The sequence below is a fragment of the Eptatretus burgeri genome, chromosome 18, assembly GCF_056783735.1.
Source record: "Eptatretus burgeri isolate ZD-2024b chromosome 18, Ebu_testis_v1, whole genome shotgun sequence".
NCBI lineage: Eukaryota > Metazoa > Chordata > Myxini > Myxiniformes > Myxinidae > Eptatretus > Eptatretus burgeri.
The window spans coordinates 20,090,272-20,115,500 of NC_140978.1; the positions used below are offsets into that span (position 1 = coordinate 20,090,272).

Below are 25,229 nucleotides of genomic sequence, written 5' to 3' on the forward strand. Positions count from 1 at the left end.
GAGGGATTGGTGACCTATGAAACTAAATTATGACTGATTGGAGAAAAAAATGATAATCTGTCCTGGGACCCCTGAGACCGCGACAAAACTGCATGGCCACCTGTTTATTTTTTTGATACTGTATGAAAACTTGTATGTATTTGTAACTTGACAGTGTATGCATTGTTTGCACTTGAAAATTTTCATGTGATACTTGCATATTTTCATGTGACAATTTCATTTATTAAAGTCTTTTGCTACAATATGTCGTTCTGTTATTTCAAAAGAAATTAATCAGAAATTTGCACAATGTATTGTCTACTCAATTTAATATATACATGGAAATTCACATGTTATCCATGCAATGTAATGTAGATAGATTCACAATATTTCAATCCAGATATGACGAAAAAAAACAACAAAAAAAACCAACAAACTCATAGTCTAAATTGTAAAACCAGCATTGTCTGTCCTCTTTCTCTCCTGTTCTGAGTTAAAGTACTACTACTACTACTACTACTACTACTACTACTACTACTACTACTACTACTACTACTACTACTACTACTACTACTACTACTACTACTCTAATAGCCTCTCATACATGCCATACTTGTGTCTCTTCAAGAGCCAATCTTAAATGATTGCTGAAAGGGAGAGGCCATATATATATCTTCTTCTTCCTCTTTCGGCTTGCTCCCGTTAGGGGTCGCCACAGCGGACCAACTGTCTCCATTTCGCTCTATCCTCCACATCTTCCATTGACACTCCAACCACCCGCATGTCCGCCCTCACCGCATCCATGAACCTCTTCTTTGGCCTTCCTCTTCTCCTCCTGCCTGGCGGCTCCATCTTCAACATCCTTCTCCCGATAAACTCTGTTTCCCTCCTGTGCACATGTCCAAACCATCTCAATCTCGCCTCTCTCACTTTGTCTCCAAACCGTCCTACCAGCGCTGTCCCTCTAATACACTCATTTCTTATCCTGTCCATCCTCGTCACTCCCAACGAGAATCGCAGCATCTTTAACTCTGCCACCTCCAGCTCTGCTTGCTGTCTTTTTGTTAGCGCCACCGCCTCCAAACCATACAACATAGCTGGTCTCACTACCGTCTTGTATACTTTCCCCTTCACTCTTGCAGCTACCCTTCTGTCACAAATCACTCCTGCAACTCTTCTCCACCCACTCCATCCTGCCTGCACTCTCTGTTTCACTTCTCTTCCACACTCTTCGTTTCTTTGGACAGTTGATCCCAAGTATTTAAGCCAATCCACCTTCCCCACCTCAACTCCTTGCAACTGCACCAGACCACCACCCTCCCTCTCATTTACGCACATGTACTGGGTCTTACTCCGACTGACTAACATTCCCCTTCTCTCCAGTGCGTACCTCCAGCTCTCAAGGCTCGATTCAGCCTGCTCCCTACTCTCCCTACAGATCATGATGTCATCCGCGAACATCATGGTCCATGGAGACTCTAGTCTGATCTCATCCGTCAACCTGTCCATCACCATTGCAAACAGGAAAGGGCTCAGAGTCGATCCTTGGTGCAATCCCACTTTAACCTTAAACCGGTCCGTCATTCCTACCGCACACCTCACCGCTGTCACACTGTCCTCATACATATCCTGCACGATCCTCACATACTTCTCCAACACTCCCGACTTCCTCATACAATACCACAACTCCTCTCTTGGCACCCTATCATAAGCTTTCTCTAAATCCACAAACACACAATGTAACTCTTTCTGGCCTTCCCTATACTTCTCCATCAACATTCTCAAAGCAAACATCGCATCAGTGGTGCTCTTTCCTGGCATAAACCCATATTGCTGCTCACAGATCATCACCTCTCCTCTCAACCGAGCTTCCACTACTCTTTCCCACAACTTCATGGTGTGGCTTAACAACTTTATCCCTCTGTAATTTCCACAGCTCTGCACATCACCCTTATTCTTGAAAATCGGGACCAGTACACTTAATCTCCACTCCTCCGGCATCCTCTCACTTTCCAAGACTTTATTAAACAATCTGGTTAACAACCCCACTGCCATCTCTCCTAAGCACTTCCATGCCTCCACTGGTATACCATCTGGGCCAACCGCCTTTCCACTTTTCATCTTCTTCATAGCAGTCCTCACTTCATCCTTACTGATCCACCCCACTTCCAGATTCACTATCTCCACCTCTTCCAACCTTCTCTCTCTCTCATTTTCTTCATTCATCAGCTCCTCAAAGTACTCCATCCACCTTCTCAACACACTCTCCTCGCTCGTCAGCACATTCCCATTTGCGTCCTTTATCACCCTAACCTGCAGCACATCCTTCCCAGCTCGGTCCCTCTGTCTTGCCAATCGGTATAAATCCTTTTCCCCTTCTTTTGTATCCAACTTCTCATACAGCTCGTCATATGCCTTTTCCTTGGCCTTAGCCACCTCTCTTTTTGCTTTTCGACGCCACTCCTTATACTCCTGCCGACTTTCTTCATCTCTCTGACTATCCCACTTCTTTTTCGCCAACCCCTTCTTCCTTATACTTTCCTGTACTTCCTCATTCCACCACCAAGTCTCCTTTTCTTCCTTCCTCTGTCCAGATGTCACACCAAGTACCTTCCGAGCAATCTTCCTCACAACTTCTGCTGTCGTTGCCCAATCATCCCACCCATCTTTACCACCATCCAACGCTTGTCTCACCTCCTCCCTAAATTTCACGCAACAGTCTTCCTCCTTCAGCTTCCACCATCTGGTCCTTGGTTCAGCCCTCACTCTCTTCCTCAACCATAGGAGAGGCCATATATATATATATATATATATATATATATATATATATATATATATATATATATATATATATATATATATATATATATATATATATATAGTCCCGATTTCTCAATTGTCACGCACAGCTGTCGTGCGACTGTTGCACGACATTTGCGCGATGGTCGCACGACCGTCGTGTGACCATCGCGCGACAGTTGCATGTGCCAAAAAATTCTCAGTTTTGTCACCTGAACATCGCGCTAATGTCGTGCGACATGTATGCGAACTCTAGGCGAAGTTCATCCCAAATTTCGCCGGGAGTTCGTGGGACATTCATGTAATATTCATGAGACATACGCAAATGTGTTTTAGTATAAATTCAGTGTGATTCCAAGTGAAAATTATCACTGTTTTATCGCAATTTTGTGACTCCAACTAGTCGTGAGCTGTCGCAGCCCAGTGAGATACAGGCTTATGAGATCTTGCTAGTCCATGCTTGGTTCAAGGAAATATGTACCCATTTGTTGTTTGTTACTCTAAAATATACTTTATAATGGATCATTGCAGGCTGAAGGTTGTTATAAATGAATAGATATCGTATGTTAGTTAACTATGTAACAATATCATATTCTATCGAGAGATTTCACTTGGTTGGCAAATTGGGGAGAACTACTTTTGTGGCACCGGAGAATCTAGCCCCCCAAAGGCATTAGTCTCATTAACTCTGGCCTCATTCAATTGCAAAGTTGTACAAACATGAAATCTGTCTTCCCATTGTCCTCTTACTTTGATTGTAAAGCAGGAGTCTCATCGAACTGCTGAGGTCATGGATCTCTGATTATTCTGCAAAAGCTGTGCAAACCAGATACTCCATCTGCATGCTGAGATAAATGCTTATCATTGCCTAAAGTAAATGAAGGTTGTCTGTGTACACACGCCCCTGAAAGAAGACACATTCTTTCACAGCACTATCTGTTTTAATTATGCGCAAGATTGTTTTCTCTTTGCTTCGAGGACTCCGTGTGCAAACAAAGCTTTCTTGTAGTCTGGTATCGATTAACTAAGTGCCCTGTGATGTTCTGACCCCTCCTGATTTTCCAATCGCATAAAAGGCCATGTCTTCTAGCTCAGAGGCAGAGATCTGCTTGGACTCTTGCGACAAGCTTTTTTCCCCACACGTGTGCTTTTATATAATAAACGATCTATTTATAAAGTGTTTTCTCTTTTGTGTGAATTTCCTCCGCAGCAGTTTCCATGCTCTTCCTCAATTTGCTGGCATAACTTTCTATGGATGCTTCAACTGGTTCCTCCGGTGATGGTCCCACCCACAAATCTATGGGGACTCGCATTTCCCAACCGAACATCAACAAGGCGGGGGTGCATCGAGTGGTCGCATGCTGTGCGGTCCGATAGGCCATCAACACAAAGGCGAGATGCTCGTCCCAATCCTGCTGGTGCTTGGAGGTGAAGAGGGCCAACTGAGTCAATAGGGCTCTGTTGAACCTCTCCACCATTCCATCCGACTGGGGCCTAAAAGGGGTTGTTTGGGTCTTGTTAATTTGAAGGAGCTCACACACCGACCACAGAAGCTCGGACTCAAAGTTCCAGCCCTGGTCAGTGTGCAGCACCATGGGGACGTCAAATTGAGAAAATAATCCCGCAACTGGAGGGTGATCTATCAGCCGGGCTTCCTGGTTGGGCAATGGAGAGGCCTCTGGTCATTTTCTGAAATAATCCATTGCCATCATGATGTACCTGTTCGCTCGGCGGGTGACTGGTAGGGACCTAACCACATCTTTGGCCACCAGCTCAAGTGGCGCTCCAATTTTATACACCTTGAGTGGGGCCTTGCGCGCACGTGGTTGGAGGGGGGGGGGGAATTCTTACCGTGGCAAAGATCACAGGATCTCACCCAATTTTGAATGTCTCTCCCCGAATTCACCCAATAGAACCTTTGCAATTTTGCCAAAGTTTTGGCTTCGCCCAAATGGCCCATTGTCCTAGCCCCATGTACTTGCCCATTACCATTTCTTTCAATTTGTCTGGTACCACAATCAACCAGGAAGCTACATCGCCTATTGGTGTTGCCCATTTCCTATACAAATGGTCATCCTTCAAACCTAACATCTGCCATTGTGCCCAATAGGCCTTTACCTGAGCCCCATGTGGAGCAAATTCTTCCCAAGAAGGTCTTTTGTCCTCCTGCAATCAATGAAAAAGGGGGCCCAAAACGGGATCCTCCTTTTGACTCTCTTGCCAATTTACATTGCCCAATTCGGGGGGGGGTTGTGGCAAAGTTCACTGGGACACTCTCACTGCATATAGGCATGCATCAATCTGGTCATGCTCAACTGAATCCTTGGCTTCTTGCTTGTCATAAAATTTACACTGTAGCTGCCAACAGGGTCGCCGAGAAAGAGCGCTCGCATTGGGATGTGCTTTGCCGGGCCGATAATGTACACTGAAATTATACTGCTGTAGCTTCTCAAGCCAGCTTGCAATTTGTCACTCCGGAAACAAAGAAGCCATTGCAAGGAGACATGATCTACCCAGATCACAAACTCCCCTCCATAAAGGTAAGGGTGGAAGTGTCCAACTGCAGACAGTAGGGCCAATAGTTTTTTGCAGGTTATGCAATAATTTTGTTCGGGCCTCAAAAGTGCCCGGTTATACACAATAACCTTCTCGACTCCCTGCTGCACTTGTGATAGCACAGCTCCCAATACTTCTTGGCAAGCATCCGTATCAAGGATGCAATTGCCATTATCTGTCGGGTATGCCAACAGGGGCCTCGAGCAGAGGATGTTTCAGGTGAGTCAATGCCTCAATGTAGCTCTCTGACCAATCAAAATTTTCTCCTTTATACCTCAATTTGTGCAAGGGTCTTGCAATTTGTTTGCCACAAACCTCCCGTAGTAAGAGCAGAAGCCTAAAAATCCTCTGACCTATCTTACGTTTGTGGGGGCGAGCCACTCTTTCACCGATTTTACCTTCACCGGGTCAGTGACTATGCCGCTCTCCTTGATCACGTGACCGAGGTAAGTCACCTCTCTCCTGAAAATTTTGCACTTGCTCGGGTTAAATTTCAACCCGGCTCCCCTTAACCTCTCAAACGCCTCCAATAAATTTTTGGCAGCGTGGACCAATATGTCGTCTAAAGAGACCAGGCGGGTTTGCCATGGTAACCCAATTAGGACACATTCCATCAGATGCTCAAATGTGGCAGGGGCATTGCACAATCCAAAGGGCATGATGACAAACTGCCAGAGGCCCTTTCCCATGGAGAACACTGTTTTCTCTCTCGCTGCTTTGTCCATCTCTACCTGCCAAATAACCACTCTTTAAATCCAATGTTGAAAACTAATTTGAGCTGGAAATGACATCGAGGGTGTCATCAATCCTTGGCAGGGGATACGAGTCCTTGAATGTCACATGATTGAGGTGGCGATAATCCACACAGAACCGAATGGTCCTGTCCTTTCTCAGCAGCACAATCAGTGACACCCAAGGACTCATCGAGGGCTCAATAATCCCGGCTTTCCCCATTTTTCTCACCTGTTCTTCTGCCTCCTCTTTCTTGGCGAAAGGGAGCCACCATGGCAGTTTGCGAGCAGGCCGAGCCTCACCAGTATTAATTTGATGCCTGAGGGGGCTCGTGGATCCAACATCCTTGGGAGAGAGAGAAAACATCCAAGTTCTTGCCACCCAAATTGTGCAAAGTCTCTACCTGCTCCGATGTTAGGCCCTCTTCAAAGCATGTCATCATGTGCTGTACTCCCTCGGGCCAAACAATTTTCCCCAAAGTTGTCTTTTCATCCGGCGGTGCTGGCAAGCATGTGGATCCGCCTACTCCGGTGACCTCTACTACTCAACTACACTTGGCGACGACAACTCCGCTCCTTACTTTGTGAGGGCTATCAGACACATTAAACAGTCGGATGGCCAACATAGGCCCACAAGTGTTCATAAGGGTGTGACCCACCATCAGTCCTTTGGCACCCTGTCAGGGCCATGGCTCCAATAGCCCCTGCTGACCAATGTGATGAGCACCTGCTGCCAACTCCGGCATGACCAAGGCCTCTGACCTGGGAGGCATGGTTATAGTGTGTGGCACCTGCAGCCACGCCCCCTGCACTTCCTCATCATCCCCCAGTCTGACCAACTGCAGCCTCAATACCCAACCACATATGGCCCCACCCAAGGTCTAGTTGGCAGTCATGTTCCACCAGGAAACTCAGTCCCATGAGACAATGGTCACACACCTCGGCCACCCATACCACCACATTGACCTCCAGACCACCCAACTCCATCCTCACAACCCCGCACCCTAATATTGGAGCTGTCTCCCCCTTAGCCAATTGAAGGTTGTGTCCTATTAACCCATCAATTTTATCCCAGCCTCCAATGCTCTGGTCTAATATACTCGGATTTATAATGGTGTCACTGTCCCCATTGTCCACCACAGCCTCACATATTTCCCCCTCAATTTTGCATCGAACCCTCAAATTACCCGTGACAATTCTTCCGCAATTCACTGTCTTCACCAAAGAAGGGCACTTCTCCACACACTTGCCAGCCGAGCTTGGCCCTGTATGCTCGGCTTGTTCTAGTTTCCCGGTCAACCAGCAGTGGCTGCCGGACCCACTCTTGGCAGTGACCCCCCTCTCTGGACCCTATGATCCATTGAGAGGTCCTCCTCTCTCCTGGCTGTCAGACCTGCTCGGAGGTCTGTATATGGGTGGGTTCAGACATTATCACTGCATGTGCCCTCTTCTCCCACATGTGAAACAACTCCCCATAAATAGGCCCTTCAGGAATCCAGATGGAGCACCTCACGCAAATCCCGGGACAACCCGACAAGGGTCGGGCTGCCCTGTTGTGACCCCAGATTGCACCGCTGCAATTTTCCCCTTTATAAAATTTGACAACTGCCGGCTGATCCCTCTTAGCTTCCGGTTAATGTCCGATTCCTTCTGCCTCTTCCTGATCCCATACCTCCACCTGTCACACCTTTTAACGATGGCCTGTCTGATATGTGGTTTGACTTCCTCAAGAAGGACAGTCTCCAAGCACTCAGCTGCTCAGTGCACCATGTTCAGGCCCTGCAGTTCCACTTGGGTTCGGACCTCAGGATCAGGAAGAGCGGTCGTAAATCTCTGTCGCCAGCTTGTCCCACAACTCTTTTGCCAGGCTCCTATACACAGTCCTCACAGATTGGTATACATCCTGGCCAGCTCCTGTAACGTTTCACCAGGTTTTATTTTACGATGCTGCAGCTGCGCCTGGATCAGATCGCACCTCGCATCCATCCCAAACCTATGGTTCAAGGTGTCGCAAATGACCTCACTTGTCCATGTATACTCTGGGACCATGTTTCAAACATTGGCAGCTGGGCCCCGCAGTATCACCACCAAATTTCCTATGCGCTCTCGTTCCCCCCAACCATTGAGCTGAGACACGTATTTAAATTGCGTCAGGTAAGCCTCGACACTACCTGATCCATCAAAATGTACTAAGGGGATGACATTGTTTTTTTTTTAAACTTTTCTCCCCGATCCTTCCATCTCCAATTCCAGCTCAGGGACAAGGCACCCCCCCCCCACCATATTAAGAATTTGACTTGGGAACCTCCGGTGCCCAAATGTAATTTGAGGTGGGGGTCTGCTGAGTCACTTTATTCTTGTCCTGCATCTACATCTGCCCAATAGATCGACTCACTTTGTCTCGCAGATTCTGTTGGACCCACGCAACCTTTGCCTCAATTTTACTGTCCACAATGTTCAGCCACTCCTGTAACATCTCATCCACTCTTTCCCATTCAATTGCCCCACCCACGGGCCTCTATCAGTTAATGCCTGCTCTTGTTCTGCTACACGGGCCCCCAGCTTTTGCACCTCTTCAGTCAATCATGACCCCAATGAGCCTTCTTTTTTTTTCTATACACTGTCGAGGCTCGTATGAGAGCTAACACACAGAAATGCACAACAAGGGGAGCAGGAGACAATAGGAGTGGGAGAGGGAAGGGGAAAAAAGAGTGTGTAAAAGAGAGATGAGGAGATCTGTGGAAGGGAGAGGGATGGGGTGGCATACACAGGGTAAACATGATGGACACTGCAAGGACTTTCAGGTCCTTACATGACAGGGACCTTCATGTGATATTGATATAAATGTGATGTATGTTTTGATATTGATATAAATGTGATGTGTTTTGATATTGATATAAATGTGATGTATGTTTTGATATTGATATAAATGTGATGTATGTTTTGATATTGATATAAATGTGATGTGTTTTGATGTTGATATAAATTTGATGTATTTTTTGATGTTGATATAAATTTGATGTTTTTTTTTGGTGTTTATATAAATCTTATGAAGAAGTAAATGCTTTCGAACACACAGAACACTTATAGGACTTCACACCCGAATATTTTTTGATAATAAAAATATGATTTTTTTTATGTTGATATAAATATGATGTATTTTTTGATATTGATATAAATTTGATTTATTTTTTGATGTTGATATAAATTTGATGTATTTTTTTGATGTTGATATAAATGTGATGGATGTTTTGATGTTGATATAAATATGATGTATTTTTTGAGGTTGATATAAATATGATGTATTTTTTGATGTTTATATAAATATGACATATTTTTTGATGTTGATATAAATATGATGTAATTTTTGATGTTGATATAAATGTGATGGGTGTTTTGATGTTGATATAAATATGATGTAATTTTTGATGTTGATATAAATGTGATGGGTGTTTTGATGTTGATATAAATACATGATGTACTTTTTGATGTTGATATAAATACATGATGTACTTTTTGATGTTGATATATATATATATATATATATATATATATATGTATATATATATATATATATATATATATATATATATATATATATATATATATATATATATATATATATATATATATACATATATGTATCCTGGTGTTGGCGTAATGGTTAGGGTAGTGGCTTGGGATCCAAAAGGTCCTGAGTTCAAGCTCCGTTGGCCACTTGAATTAATGCACACCAGGAGGTTGACTCAGCCTGTCATCCTTCCGAGGTCGGCGAAGTGAGTACCAGTGTACTGGGCCCGGAGTATACCCCGGTTAGAATAGGTCTACCATATCCCTGTGTCGTAAGAGGCGACCAGGGTTGCATCAGGAAGGGCATCCGGCGTAAAACCTGTGTCAAATCATTATGCGGATCATAACGGATGATCCGCTGTGGCGACCCATAAAGGGAGCAGCCGAAAAAAGATATATATGTATGTATATGTAAATATATATATATATATATATATATATATATATATATATATATATGTAGGTAATGTATATATATATATATATATATATATATATATATATATATATATATATATATATATTGTTGCAGATTCGCGCCCGCCGGCGTGCTGACGGCCACGTAACTCGAATCGCGGCACGTCACCCACCGGACGGACAATCTAGTCGTGACCCTCTCGGACTAACGCCGGGAACCAGTCACGGGTGGACCTTTCGGTCTCACCGCGATCGAGCCAATCGGCCCCCGCGTGGGATAGGGTTGCTCGCCAAATTCGACCTACCTAAGTACCCACACGGAGGGTAGACCGGGCGATCGCACCGCGCCGCAGGTCGACTTCGGACACGGGCTACTTAAGCGACCCGTTCCGTACTATCGGGATAACCGAGCGGTGTTATCGTCGGCCTCGACGGTTCGATTAATTATCGGGCGTATTCAGCCCACTACCAACCCTTTACGTGAAGCAAGATGAGGATTCAATGAAAGAAATGACGAAGCGAAGCGGGAAACAGTTCAACATAAAGCACATTTATTCGCGATGAACGGAAAGCACACATATACAATTCCACCAAAAGCACATAGAAAAGAAGAAGAAACACAATGCAATTTTACACAAAAAGCAAATGCGACAATGCAGATCTAATACCAACTACGCGAGCACACGGCAACACTTATACAATTTTACTTCACAGACGGCGCCGACAACACACATTCCCAAAGCAAAAGAAAAGAGAACCACCCTCCAGGATGAGGGGGTAGGCGGGCCTGGGGCCGAGACCGTGTCGGGCCGACCCGTCTGGTGATGAGACGCGGAGCGGCGGTGGTGCCTCAACTCCGCGGGCCTCGCGGACAGTGTCTGGTAGGGGGTGGGAAGGGGGCCCCCTTGGTCGCACTATCTCAGCGCGGGGGGGAAACAGGAGGGGGTTGCTGATGCTCGGGGAAAGGAGGATTTTTACTCTGTCTCGGGTCCCGCGACTAGCGTCTCCACCTCGACCAGGTCGCGCCGTCGGCCTCCCGCCTTCAGCTCCCGGCACCGACGCGAGCACCCCCTTGTCCGTCTTCGCCGCCGCCACCTCTCCACAGCTCCGCCGACAACTCGTTCCAACGCACAGCTCGTTCCAACGCGCAACTTCCGACGACCCTCTTGAACTCCGAACTCACTCTTTCCAACGCACACCACGACGACGACACGACTCCCACTTTTCTGACGAACGCAGCCGCTTATATAAGCCCCGTGGCTTCGCCTTTGACCCCCTGCCTTCGACCTTTCACCTCGCTCCCCATTGGCCCGAGAAAAAGTGGGCGTGAATGCATTTTGATCCATGAATTTTCATATAGCGACCGCCCTCCAACGCCCTGGAGGCGGGGCCAAATCGCCCCTTGCTCACCGATTGGACGGAACAAAAGTGGGCGTGAGTCGTTTTTGATCCGTTTTTGGAGCGGAAAGTCCGTGGTTTTGTACACGCTGTTCGGCGCGCGCCCTGCACGAGTCCAATACCGGTACCCACAAGCGGCGCAAGAACGGTGGCGATGCGACGGTTGCGAGGTGTGACAGCAAAGGTCGTGGCTGCTGTGGTGAAGCGGCGTCGCGGTGGGTGGTTGATGTTGTGATGACTGTTGAGACGCGGTTGGCGGTGGAAATAATGGCGGTTGGTCCAAAATAAAGATAGTAAAAGAAAAACGGCTATCCTGAAGAGTCGCAGCACGCATGAATGACATTTATTCCCTCTAGACAACGGGTTTGGGCCTAACTACACATATACTTACCGAGATATCTCACTTAAGGGACCTGAATGGTGGTTTGCGAATTTGGTAACCACAACACTACCCCCTCCCCTTTTTACAGACTCGTCCTGAGTCGTCAAATTTTCGTGTGCCATCATGTGTAGTTTTCCCCTAGTACATTTTACCTACGGATCCCTGAGTGCAACATTCATGGTATTCGTGTCCCCAAAATAAATAACCTGAGGGCTGCGTAACTACCTAAACAAACTCACTCACACGGACGACTTAAATAAAATTGCCGGCGCTAAGACAAACATGCCGGGGGCGCACTCATATTTACAGTACATCTTAACCTTAACTTACAAATTTTACACTAAACCATGGCCCAGGATCACTGAAATCTGCAAAAAGAAAGCAGTTAGCAGGGAGCCAGGCTGCTCGCATGCAGTCTCTGGCTCAAAACAATGCAGGTGACAGGGAACGTGGCTGGCTGCTCACACGCAGTCCATGGCCTTCCCTTTTTGAACTGAACACAGTGAACCACAACGGTGCATGGGCTGCACAAACGCAGTCTCCGTGCCAGCTCAAGTGGCACACGCAATGAACACAACGAATGGATGGATGAATGGTTTGAACTGAACGCAGTGAACCACAACGGTGCATGGGCTGCACAAATGCAGTCTCCGTGCCAGCTCAAGTGGCACACGCAATGAACACAACGAATGGATGGATGGACACAAACACGGTGCACGGGCCGCCACTGCAGGCCCGTGTTGTAGCTGCCAACAGGGCAGTTCTTGCAGCTTGCAAACTGTTGCTTTGATCCTGGCGCACATGGCAATGAACAGGGGGGGGGGGGGGAAAGCAAAATTGAACGGGGCTGGTGAACGTGGGCAGTGGGCATGGCATGGCAAAGGCAGCAGGCAAACACAGCCCGCAGAAGAAGGCCGCTGCAGGCAAACACAGCCCGCAGAAGAAGGCCGCTGCAGGCAAACACAGCCGGCAGATGAACTGGCCGGCACAGGCCTTGAAGTACCACAGCTGCAGATGATCCGGCCGGCACAGGCCTTGCAGCAACACAACAGCTGCCGATGAAGTGGGCCGGCACAGGCCTTGAAGAAAAACAGCCAGCCGGCAGATGAAGTGGGCCGGCACAGACCTTGCAGTAACACAGCCAGCAGATGAAGCTGGCCAGCCTTTGCCGTTCAGTGGAGGTTGGTGGAGGGAGTGCGGTGGTGCTGGCCACTTGGAAGGTGGGCTCGGACCTACCTACCTGTCTCCCTCCCAGCCTATCGCCTTTGCCTGTCACTGTACATACCCACTCCCTTAATTTGTCAAACCCCAATTTAGCCCCAACTTATTTTTTTATTTTTACTTCCCCACTATAAATCGTCCCCTAAACCCCTTTACTGTCCTTGTTCGGCTTACCTATTCTGTCACCTAGCCTACTCCCAACCCCTACGTTCCCTTCCCGGAGGGGAACAAGGGAGAGCTCACGTCCTGTGTCGAGGCCCAACTCAAGCCTCAGAATGGCCTCCCCAGAGTTCGGCGATCTTAACACCAAGTGGGTCCAGCGGCCCACAACGACAGCGAGGGGATGGATGGTGCGGAGGGGTACATCTCCTAATCTACCCTAACCATTTAACTGTTAAACTACCCCGGGGCTTTCAACAAGCGCCTCTCGCTTAAACTATTGGTTCTATAAACCCAGATTCCCGTCGCCTGTGTTGGTGTCCTCACAATTTCGGGCCTCGCCCCCCAATTTTCACTCCGTGCCCTCACACGGTCTCATGGCTGGGACACGTGGCTCCCTTTGGCAGGCACGACCCTCTGCCGAATCTCCCGCTATGGCACCCCCGGGCACTACACTGCCTCCGAGCCTACCAGCTCCCTAACACCGGGGAGTGCCCCCCATGGCACCTCCCCTGAAACGCACACATGGCAGGCTGGCTTCCCAGGCCCCTTTTCCGAGGGTCACCCTTGCCCACAACACTGCCCACGCGGCTCATGGCGCCCCGGGCCCCCGCACCAAGCAGGCGCACCCGTGCCCACTACGCTATCCCGGCCCCCCATGGGCCCTTGGCCTACCACGGCCGACTAGCCTGGTGCCCGGGGTACCCACTCAGCGATACTCACTTTTCGCAGCCATGCTCCCAGCCCGTCAACAGGGCTCCTGCACCCCTCCAAACGGGTTTCGAGCCTACACTCCCACCAACAACAAAACGACCTCCATTTTGTAAATTTGACTAACCCAGCTAACTCACTCTACACTGACCCCGGGGGTCCCTTGGGCGGGAGTCACTCCTCCCCCCAATCACTCATCGCACCATGCATTCCCCATTCGCTCCACTCACACAGACCCGCTGGCCTCACTCACTCAACAAGTGCTCACCTCACAACTTTTCAACACACACACCGCTGAACTCTGCCATCCTTCTAACTACATCCCCTAACTAACTCGTGCTCCCACGTTGTCCCTTAAACTATAGCACGTTCCTTTTAACGCGACGTAGCTAAGCAACGTCCCCTCTACATATCCACAAGTCTGTCACTGTCTCCAAATAAATCATTTTATTTCCCAACCTAAATCTCGCTACAATCCCTCTAACTAATCCATTCCACGGACTCCATGAGGACTTACCCCTGCCCCATGGAGTCGGTCTAGCTGAGCTAACCCTTCCCCCTAACTAGTTTCCATCCTGTGCCCAGGCCAAGGGGGTCTTCCACCCCTTGCCCAGGAATCCTGTGCACCCGAAAGTGAGGCTTGCTTTTTTTTTTTTTTCTTTACATGCGCAGCGCCAGCGCGGCAACTCGCGCACTTTGCACCTGCCCGTGACGTCATGCAGCTGCACGTGTTCCTCGTCCATCCTTGGACGGTACCATCCGGCAGGGATACCCCTCCTGCCGGATTCCAACCACGTGCAGCCATGACGTCACCGTGCGCATAAAAAAACAAGCCCCACGTCTCGAGGGGTTCCCCACGCGAACACATGTGCTTTGCCCGTTGGAGCTTAACACACACGATCGCGTGGAGAACCCGTCCGGTCCAAATCCGAAATCCTGCCTAAACTTTGTCCGTCCGCGGGATCGGCAAATCCACCGCTGGCGTTTCCGGACCGGGACTTCACTATCGCAAGCGAGCACGTGGAGGTCTCGTGCGTTGCACAGCACGGACCTCGTGCTCACTGCTGGGTGAACCCGGCACGGTCCCCGAAACAACTACAGCCGCTACTCGGCTTCCTTTCCTCTGTCGCCGTCGTCGCCATTCGACCCACGCACACCTGCGTGTTACGACGCACACACTCCACTCCATTATATTCACACCGGGAGACGCGGCTGCGTGCTCCCGCATGCCAACCGACATCTCCCTCACATACTGCTCTCTCACACACACGGTCTCCCTTGCACTCGGCCGTTCACTCACGCATGCTACCTCCCTCGCACACGTGACTCCACTCACTCGCGGCCTTCCACCCACTCGTGCTGCCTCATCCACACACCGTGCCTCACTCACACACGCGGGGGCACTCACCCGCGGTGCCTCACTCACACACACGGTCTCACTCACACACGCGGGGGAACTCACCCGCGGTGCCTCATCCACACACGGCGTGCTGGGAAGCACGTACTCCGGCACCATCGCCACCACACCACTCACACACGGGGTCGCTTCCACACACGGGGACGCACTCACACCTTGCACCACACACAGGGACAACTACACTGGGGATTCGTGTCCCCATAAGGGTCTCCGGGGCCTCTATACCCCCCAAGCTCTCCGTGCACCTGTCCACAGCACCCGTCCCCTCAACCTCGCAAAGCACGACCGAACTCACCTGGTCGTGACTCGCCTCAAGGGGGCATACTCCCTCCCCTCGTTCCTGGAGGAGGCCATCCAGCTGCTCGCACTGGGCCTCCACCCAGTCAGCCAGCTCCCCCTCATGGTCCTCCACTACCTCTGTGTGTGTGTGTGCGTCACTAACCTTGTCCAATTCACCCTCTATCTCCCGTGTCTCTATACATTTTATTCTTTCTGTCGTCTCCTCTTGTCTATTGGTCTCTGCTTCTTTCTGGCGTCTTTCCCTTATCTTTATGTAGGTCAACCTTGCTTTCTCCTTCAGTCGCTCCCGTCCTTCCCTGTTTTTCACTCCTTGCTCTTTCACGATCTCTGCGTACCTCATCCTTGCTTTCCGTCTTAATTGTTCTCTTCTCTCCCTCGCAATTCCTTTCACCTCGTCTCTTGTCTCCCGTGTCTCTATACATTTTCTCTCCTTGTTCCTTATTTCTGTCTCTTCCTGGTTCCTTTTTCCTTCCCATCTGAGTCGTTCTTTCTCTCTGAGCCCCATTAGCTGTTCGTTCTCCCTCCGGAGCTCCTCAATCTCCGTTGACTCCAGTTTCGCTCTCCGTTTTAGTTGTTCAATTTCACACTCATATAGTTGTTGTTTTATCTCCCACTGTGCCTCCTGCTCTTTGTTTTCCAATCTCATTGTTTCTTTCAATTGGCTCATTTCCTTCCTGTGTTTCATTCGCTGTTCTCTCACTACTCTTCCTCGTTTCCTCTCCTGTCCTTCCTTCTCCAGTTTCATGGTTTTCTTCATTTGGTTAATCTCCTTTTTGTGTTTCATTTGCTGCTGTCTAATTACTCTTCCTCGTTTCCTCTCCTGTCTTTCCTTATCCAGTTTCATGGTTTTCTTCATTTGATTCATCTCCATTTTGTGTTTCATTCGCTGTTCTTTGTCTATCTCCTCGTACTCCAGCCTCAGCTTTTCTTTCAATTGGTCAACCTCAGATTCATGTTCTTTTTGTTTTCTATTCCATTGTTCCTCTCGTTCTTCCCTCTCCAATCTCCTTGTGTCCTTCAATCTCCTGATTTCTCCTTCCTGCTTCATTCCTTGCTCCTTCAACTTCTCCTCGTATTCCAACCTATTTTTTTCCTTTTGTCGTTCAGTTTCAAATTCATACACTTTCAGTTTTTTATTCCACTGTCTCTCTTGTTCCTCATTCTGCAATCTCGTTATTTCTTTCAGTTGGCTGACTTCCTTCTCCTGTCTGATTTGTTCTTCCTTCATTACTCTTTTTTGCATCTCATTCTGCAATCTCGTGGTTTCCTTCAGTTGGCTGATTTCCTTCTCCTGTCTCATTCCTTGTTCTTTCAGTACCCTTTCTTGTTCCTCATTCTGCAATCTCGTTATTTCTTTCAGTTGGCTGACTTCCTTCTCCTGTCTGATTCGTTCTTCCATCATTACTCTTTCTTGCATCTCATTCTTTAATCTGGCCTTCGCTTCCAGCTGTTCGATCTGTACAGTGTGGTTTCTTAAAGTTTCATTTTCCGTTCTCTTCCTTTCCTCTTTTAACACTCTCAGTTCGTTTTGTAGTTCCCTCTCTTTGTTCTGGTGTTTCTGTAACTCAGAAACTTTCTTTTCCAATTCCTTTCTCATCTCCGCACACTCCGACTTTGCTTTGGCTTCTACTTGTTCAATCTGCTCAGTGTGGTTCCTTAACGTTTCATTCTCTGCTGTCGTTCTTTCTTCTCTCACCATCCTCAACTCGTTTTGCAATTCCCTCTCTTTGTTTTGGTGTTTCTGTAAATCAGAAGCTTTCTTTTCCAATTCCTTTCTCATCTTGCGTGCTTCTTCACTCATTTCATCTCTTCTTTCCACCGCTTCCCTCCTCAATTCATCCCTTTTTTTACTGTATTCATTTAGTTTTTTCTGCCATTCCTTTCCCATTCTAATCTCCCCTTCCAGGATTTCTCTTTTAAACTGGCTTGCCCTTACCTCTCGCTTCAGTAGTTCCAATTCTCCATCTTGTTCGCGTTTTTCCTTTTCGAGCTTTGTTTTCCTTTCTCCTTCCTCCCTCAATTCTCCCTGCAGTTCTTCGAACTGTTCTGACTTTTCCAGCAATTCCTCCGCCCTTTCCTCGAGCTGTCTCTCTCCTCTTTCTATCTTCCATTCTAGGCTTTCTCTTTCCTGATTTCCTGTTCTTATCTCTTCCTTCAATTGTTCCAACTCCCCATCATGCTCACATTTTTTCTCCTCCAACTGTATTTCCCTCACTCTCTCCTCCAGTTCTTTGAACCGCCTTGCTTGCTCCAATAATTTTTCCATTAATTGTTTTACTTCCAAGTCGTGCTCCTTTTGTTTCTTTTCGAGCTCGGTTTTCCATTCTTCCTCCCATTGTTTCCTTTCCTGGGAGATACCAATCTGCTGTTCCTCTATTCTTTTGTTCAGTTTGCTCTTCGCATATTCCAACTGACGGGTATAAAACACTACCAAATTCTTTTTCCCACGTAATTTGTCGACTCTATTGGCCAAGTCATGTTTTTGCCACCGAATTCGTTCCAGTAAATCGTCCAATCGCTGTGTCCCCCCGTACACGTAATTTTTCTGAAGCACGTCTGCGTGCCGTTGTGACTCGTCCACTCCACGTTGCACCTCCTCGATATATTATTCATAACGCTTCACCTTTTCCAAGACATCCCCCAATTGTGCCTGAAGCCTGCCAATGCTCGCATAGTCATCCTGCCACGCCTGCCATGGCACATGCCGTGACCACGTGCCTTGAACCGGTGACTGGGAGCTCACGCATCTTGCTGGGCCATTAATATCAGCCCGCTCCGTGCTGCCATTGTGCGACTCCGTTTGCCGGCAAAGTTTGTGCTCAAGCCGCTCCCACTGACCACAGTTAGTGGTGGGGTTATAATTATAAAAAGAACCGACCTGGGCCATGGATCCTACATGACGACACATACCTAATACCCCCGGCTCCCGCTCGCCTTGAGACGCCATCTTGCTTCTCTTAAAGGGTTAATTTAGCTCGCTCGTAATTTGGAGGGAATCGGGGGTCGCTCCTCTCACCCCTGGACCGATTCCCGTGAATTTAATTGGAGACAGGAGAGCCCGTTTTCCGTTCTCCAATACCAGTGCCGCGAGGAGGGCGATGGGTTTATATCGCACGACCTGACACCAGTGTCGCGGATTCGCGCCCGCCGGCGTGCTGACGGCCACATAACTCGAATCGCGGCACGTCGCCCACCGGACGGACAATCCAGTCGTGACCCTCTCGGACTAACGCTGGGAACCAGTCACGGGTGGACCTTTCGGTCTCACCGCGATCGAGCCAATCGGCCCCCGCGTGGGATAGGGTTGCTCGCCAAATTCGACCTACCTAAGTACCCACACGGAGGGTAGACCGGGCGATCGCACCTCGCCGCAGGTCGACTTCGGACACGGGCCACTTAAGCGACCCGTTCCGTACTATCGGGATAACCGAGCGGTGTTATCGTCGGCCTCGACGGTTCGATTAATTATCGGGCGTATTCAGCCCACGACCAACCCTTTACGTGAAGCAAGATGAGGATTCAATGAAAGAAATGACGAAGCGAAGCGGGAAACAGTTCAACATAAAGCACATTTATTCGCGATGAACGGAAAGCACACATATACAATTCCACCAAAAGCACATAGAAAAGAAGAAGAAACACAATGCAATTTTACACAAAAAGCAAATGCGACAATGCAGATCTAATACCGACTACGCGAGCACACGGCAACACTTATACAATTTTACTTCACAGACGGCGCCGACAACACACATTCCCAAAGCAAAAGAAAAGAGAACCACTCTCCAGGATGAGGGGGTAGGCGGGCCTGGGGCCGAGACCGTGTCGGGCCGACCCGTCTGGTGATGAGACGCGGAGCGGCGGTGGTGCCTCAACTCCGCGGGCCTCGCGGACAGTGTCTGGTAGGGGGTGGGAAGGGGGCCCCCTTGGTCGCACTATCTCAGCGCGGGGGGGAAACAGGAGGGGGTTGCTGATGCTCGGGGAAAGGAGGATTTTTACTCTGTCTCGGGTCCCGCGACGAGCGTCTCCACCTCGACCAGGTCGCGCCGTCGGCCTCCCGCCTTCAGCTCCCGGCACCGACGCGAGCACCCCCTCGTCCGTCTTCGCCGCCGCCACCTCTCCACAGCTCCGCCGACAACTCGTTCCAACGCACAGCTCGTTCCAACGCGCAACTTCCGACGACCCTCTTGAACTCCGAACTCACTCTTTCCAACGCACACCACGACGACGACACGACTCCAACTTTTCTGACGAACGCAGCCGCTTATATAAGCCCCGTGGCTTCGCCTTTGACCCCCTGCCTTCGACCTTTCACCTCGCTCCCCATTGGCCCGAGAAAAAGTGGGCGTGAATGCATTTTGATCCATGAATTTGCATATAGCGACCGCCCTCCAACGCCCTGGAGGCGGGGCCAAATCGCCCCTTGCTCACCGATTGGACGGAACAAAAGTGGGCGTGAGTCGTTTTTGATCCGTTTTTGGAGCGGAAAGTCTGTGGTTTTGTACACGCTGTTCGGCGCGCGCCCTGCACGAGTCCAATACCGGTACCCACAAGCGGCGCAAGAACGGTGGCGATGCGACGGTTGCGAGGTGTGACGGCAAAGGTCGTGGCTGCTGTGGTGAAGCGGCGCCGCGGTGGGTGGTTGATGTTGTGATGACTGTTGAGACGCGGTTGGCGGTGGCAATAATGGCGGTTGGTCCAAAATAAAGATAGTAAAAGAAAAACGGCTATCCTGAAGAGTCGCAGCACGCATGAATGACATTTATTCCCTCTAGACAACGGGTTTGGGCCTAACTACACATATACTTACCGAGATATCTCACCTAAGGGACCTGAATGGTGGTTTGCGAATTTGGTAACCACAACAATATATATATATATATATATATATATATATATATATATATATATATATATATATATATATATATATATATATATATATTGTATAGATTTAGTCAGGTCAGGTTCGATCTGTGACCTGCTACAGGTACCATGTAAACCTGTACTAACCTGTTCCATGGTCGGGTTGTCGGCGACTAAACCGTCTCCCCCACCAGGTTTTCTGTTGAGGAGGGTGTTTGGATATGGACACCCAGCAGGATTAAAAACAAAACCTGTCAAAGGGCGGAGGAGCTCCTTGTGAGCCAACGGCCATCCATATCTAGTGCCCAACTGTGTCTGCGGACGTCCTCCTGCAGTTGGGTTACTTCTTATTAGGAGGTTGGTGGCAGGATTTGCACTCCAGCCACCGTAAAACCCTTCATTCCGCAAAACGCAAAAACGAAAAAAATCTGAAAACCCACTCCGTGGGAGTACCTCCTGCGCAGCTTCCCTTCGCAGGGCAGCTCACCCGATGACGGGATTGGGGCAAAGCCTTCGGGACCCCCAATCTTTGATGATAGGAGGGAAACCACGGGATTACATCCCTGGGTCAGATTGCGGGAGAGTGTGCCGGAGTGGTGCTGAGGTGTCGTCCACCAGACGGCGGTCTCCTTGGGTTAACCTGAGGCGGCCCTTCGGGTGGGTGTCTGGAATGTCCTATCCCTAAGAGAGGATGATCACCTGTCTCTGTTATCATCTGAGCTCAAGCGTTTGGACATTGGGATTGCAGCTGTCTCTGAAGTTCGGAGACCGGATTGCAGCGAGATAATGGTGGGTGGTTACACCTACTATTGGTCTGGTCGCTCTGATGGTTACCATACCCAAGGAGTTGCTGTAGCTGTGTCCAATAAGCTGACCCCCATGATAATTGAGTTAACACCGGTCAACGAGCGTATTATGAGATTAAGGATTCGTCACTCCTTAGGTGTCATTTCCCTGGTCTCTGTTTATGCTCCGACTGAGGCGAGTGATCTCACTGTGAAGGATGCATTCTACGCCACACTCGAGTCTGTGGTTGATCAGTGCCCCAGACGAGATACACTTCTAGTCTTGGGGGATTTCAATGCATCGACTTAGGGTGGACTCATGGACTTAGGGTGGCTGGTTCATGGTTTCAGCGCCCACAAGCTCATCGCTGGACTTGGTATTCCAACACTGGCAGTGTGGCAAAGGAGATTGACCATGTCCTCATTGATAGTCGTTGGAGGATTATCCAGAACTGCAGGGTCTACCGGAGTGCTCAGTTCCTCAATACTGACCACAGGCTTGTTGTAGCAACTCTAAAGCTGCACCTTAAATCCTGGAGAATGGTACCATTCCAGCCTAGGCTGGATGTTGCCAAGCTCAGGGATGAGAGAGTAGCTGAGGAGTTTGTGAACAGGCTGAGTGGACACTTGGGGGGTCTGGGTGCTTTGGGGGGTCCTGAAGAGTTGTGGAGCGCCTTCAAGACCACCGTCCTTGAATTTGCCGGTGGATGCCTTGGAGCTCACCACAGGGCAAAGAAGAATTTTGTCTCTCAAGGGACACTGGATACCATTGACCAGAGTCGCAGGGCCAGGCTGAATGGCAGAGCTGAGCTGTTCAGGGACCTGAGGCGTAAAACTGTACGTGCACTGAGGTTGGACAAGAAGGCCTATGTGCGAGGAATCTGTGAGGGGGTAGAGCATCACCTGTGGACAGGTGATTCTCATCCCGCTTACAGGGGAATTTGCGCATTACGTTCATCCAAGCCCATCCCTCGGAGCACTGCATTTCGAGCAGAGAGTGGTAGGCTCTTGACAGAGGAGTCTGAAGTGAAGGCCCGCTGGGCCGGTTACTTTGAGCGGTTGTACCAGGCTGATCCCCCAGCTGTTGAGTTGGATGTCAAGGGTGTTACAATCCCTGTTGCTGACCCTCGAATCAACTGTGGTCCACCTTCGCTTGTGGAAACACGGGCTGTGGTGAACCAGTTGAAACGGGGCAAAGCTCCAGGGATCTGTGGCATCCATGCTGAACTTCTCAAGGCTGGTGGAAATGCTGCACTCGTGTCGTTGCATGCAGTTTGTGCTCTGCCTGGAACACAGGCATCATCCCAACTGACTGGAAGAGGGGCCTTGTTGTCCCTCTCTGGAAAGGGAAGGGTGATCGCCAAGACTGCAACAACTACGAAGGGTTGACGCTGCTCTCAGTGCCGGGCAAGGCCTTTGCTCGGATAATTCTTGATAGGGTTCGCCACCATCTGCTTGAGCACCAGCGTCCAGAGCAGTCAGGCTTTACATCAAAGAGGTCAACGATTGACCGTATCCTTGCACTTCGTGTCCTCACCGAATGCAGACGAGAGTTTCGGCAGGGGCTGCTTGCAGCCTATGTTGATCTCTGTAAAGCGTTTGATTCAGTGAATCGGATATCCTCTGGAGGATTCTTGGTCTTCGTGGAGTGCCACCAAAACAGATCGATCTGATGTCTGAACTCTACTCTGGTACTGAGAGTGCTGTGAAGTGTGGTGGTACCATCTCTGCCTTATTTCCAGTTGTTACTGGAGTTCGTCAGGGATGTGTACTTGCCCCCACACTTTTCAGCACTTGTATGGACTGGATTTTGGGGAGGATGTCGGAGAGATCAAGTTGCGCTGCATCGTTTGGCAAGATCTCGGACCTTGATTTTGCAGATGATGCAGTCATCTTTGCGGAGACTTTAGACATCCTCTTGGGGGCTCTCGAGGTGCTGAATGAGGAGTCGGAGCCGTTGCGATTACGGGTTTATTGGGTCAAAACGAAGATTCAGGCTTTCGGTGACATCTTGGATGCTGCCGTCCTGTCTGTGTCTGTTTGTGGTTAGGATGTTGAGGTCGTGTAGAGATTCACTTACCTTGGCAGTGATATTCATGTCTCTTCTGGCTGCGAGTCAGAGGTCAATAGACGTCTGGGTCGGGCCTGGGGAGTCATGGATTCACTGGATCATGGGGTGTGGCGCTGCCGGTACCTGTGTGGGAGGACGAAAGTCCGAGTCTTCAGGTCCTTGGTACTTCCAGTCTTGCTCTATGGGTGCGAGACTTGGACTCTGACCAAGGATCTGAGATGGAGACTTAATTCCTTTGGTACCAGGTCTCTTCCGAGAATCCTTGGCTATCGCTGGTCGGATTTTGTGTCCAACGAGCGGTTGCTGAGAGAGACTCTGATGAGATTTGTTACCTGCATAGTCCGTGAGCGTCAGTTGCGGCTGTATGGACATGTGGCTCGTTTTCCTGACGCTGATCCTGCTCACCAGATTCTCTCAGCGAGGGAGTCTCATGAGTGGAGGAGGCCAGTGGGCCGACCACGTGCCTCATGGTTGCAGCAGGTTGACCATCATCTCAAGGAGATGGGGATGGGCCTGGCATCTGCCTGGGGGATGGCCAGACGGAGGCCCGTGGAGTACCGGCGGAAAGTGGACGCAGCGACGCGCTGTTCTGGCACATGCTCCCATACCTGACCTGATGGATATATATATATATATATATATATATATATATATATATATATATGCAATGTGAATGTATATATATATATATATATATATATATATATATATATATATATATATATATATATATATATATATATATATATGTATATATATATATATATATATATATGCAATGTGAATGTGTATATATATATATATATATATATATATATATATATATATATATATATATATATATATATATATATATATATATATATATATATATATATATATGTATAGAGCCTGGTGTTGGCGCAGTGGTAAGGGCAGTGGCTTGGGACCCAAGAGGTCCTGAGTTCAAGCCCCGTTGGGACACTGAATTAATATATATATATATATATGTATATATATGTATATATATGTATATATATATATATATATATATATATATATATATATATATATATATATATATATATATGTATATATATGTATATATATGTATATATATATATATATATATATATATATATATATATATATATATATATAAAAACCAAGTCGAAAACACCAGGGGGTTGACTCAGCCTGCCATTCAGCCTGCCATCCTTCCGAGGTCGGCGAAATGAGCACCAGTTGTACTGGGCCCGGTGTATGCCCCGGTTAGAATAGGTGTACCATATCCCTGTGTGTCGTAAGAGGCGACCAGGGTTGCGTCAGGAAGGGCATCCGGCATAAAAACCTTTGCCAAATCATTATGCGGACAACAAAACGAATTTCCATACCGGATCGGTCGAGGCCCGGGTTACCAACGACCGCCACCGGTACCGGTGGTCAGCAGGGTACCAGTGGAAATTGTGCTACTGCTGGGCGAAGGAGGAGAAGGAGACGGGAAAGGCGAGTCCGGAGGCAGTGGGAGAGGGGGAAGGGTAGAAGTGTGGAGGTGAGAGTTGGAACTCTGAATGTTGGGACGATGACTGGCAAAGGGCGAGAGTTGGCTGATATGATGGAGAGAAGAAAGGTGGACATACTGTGTGTACAAGAGACCAAGTGGATGGGGAGTAAGGCGAGGAGCATTGGAGGTGGTTTCAAACTGTTCTACCATGGTGTGGATGGGAGGAGAAATGGTGTCGGGATAATCCTGAAGGAAGATCATGTCAAGAGGGTATTGGAGGTGAGGAGGGTGTCTGACCGAGTGATGAGTGTGAAGTTGGAAATTGAAGGGGTGATGATGAATGTCATCAGTGCATATGCCCCACATATGGAGTGTGAGATGGAG

At 48.7% G+C, this 25,229-nt stretch overlaps 1 pseudogene; it reads right to left on the reverse strand.

The window, feature by feature from the left end:
• Positions 1-7,496: 7,496 nt before the first annotated feature.
• Positions 7,497-25,229, reverse strand: part of LOC147008697 (uncharacterized) — a 25,793-nt pseudogene continuing 8,060 nt past the window's right edge.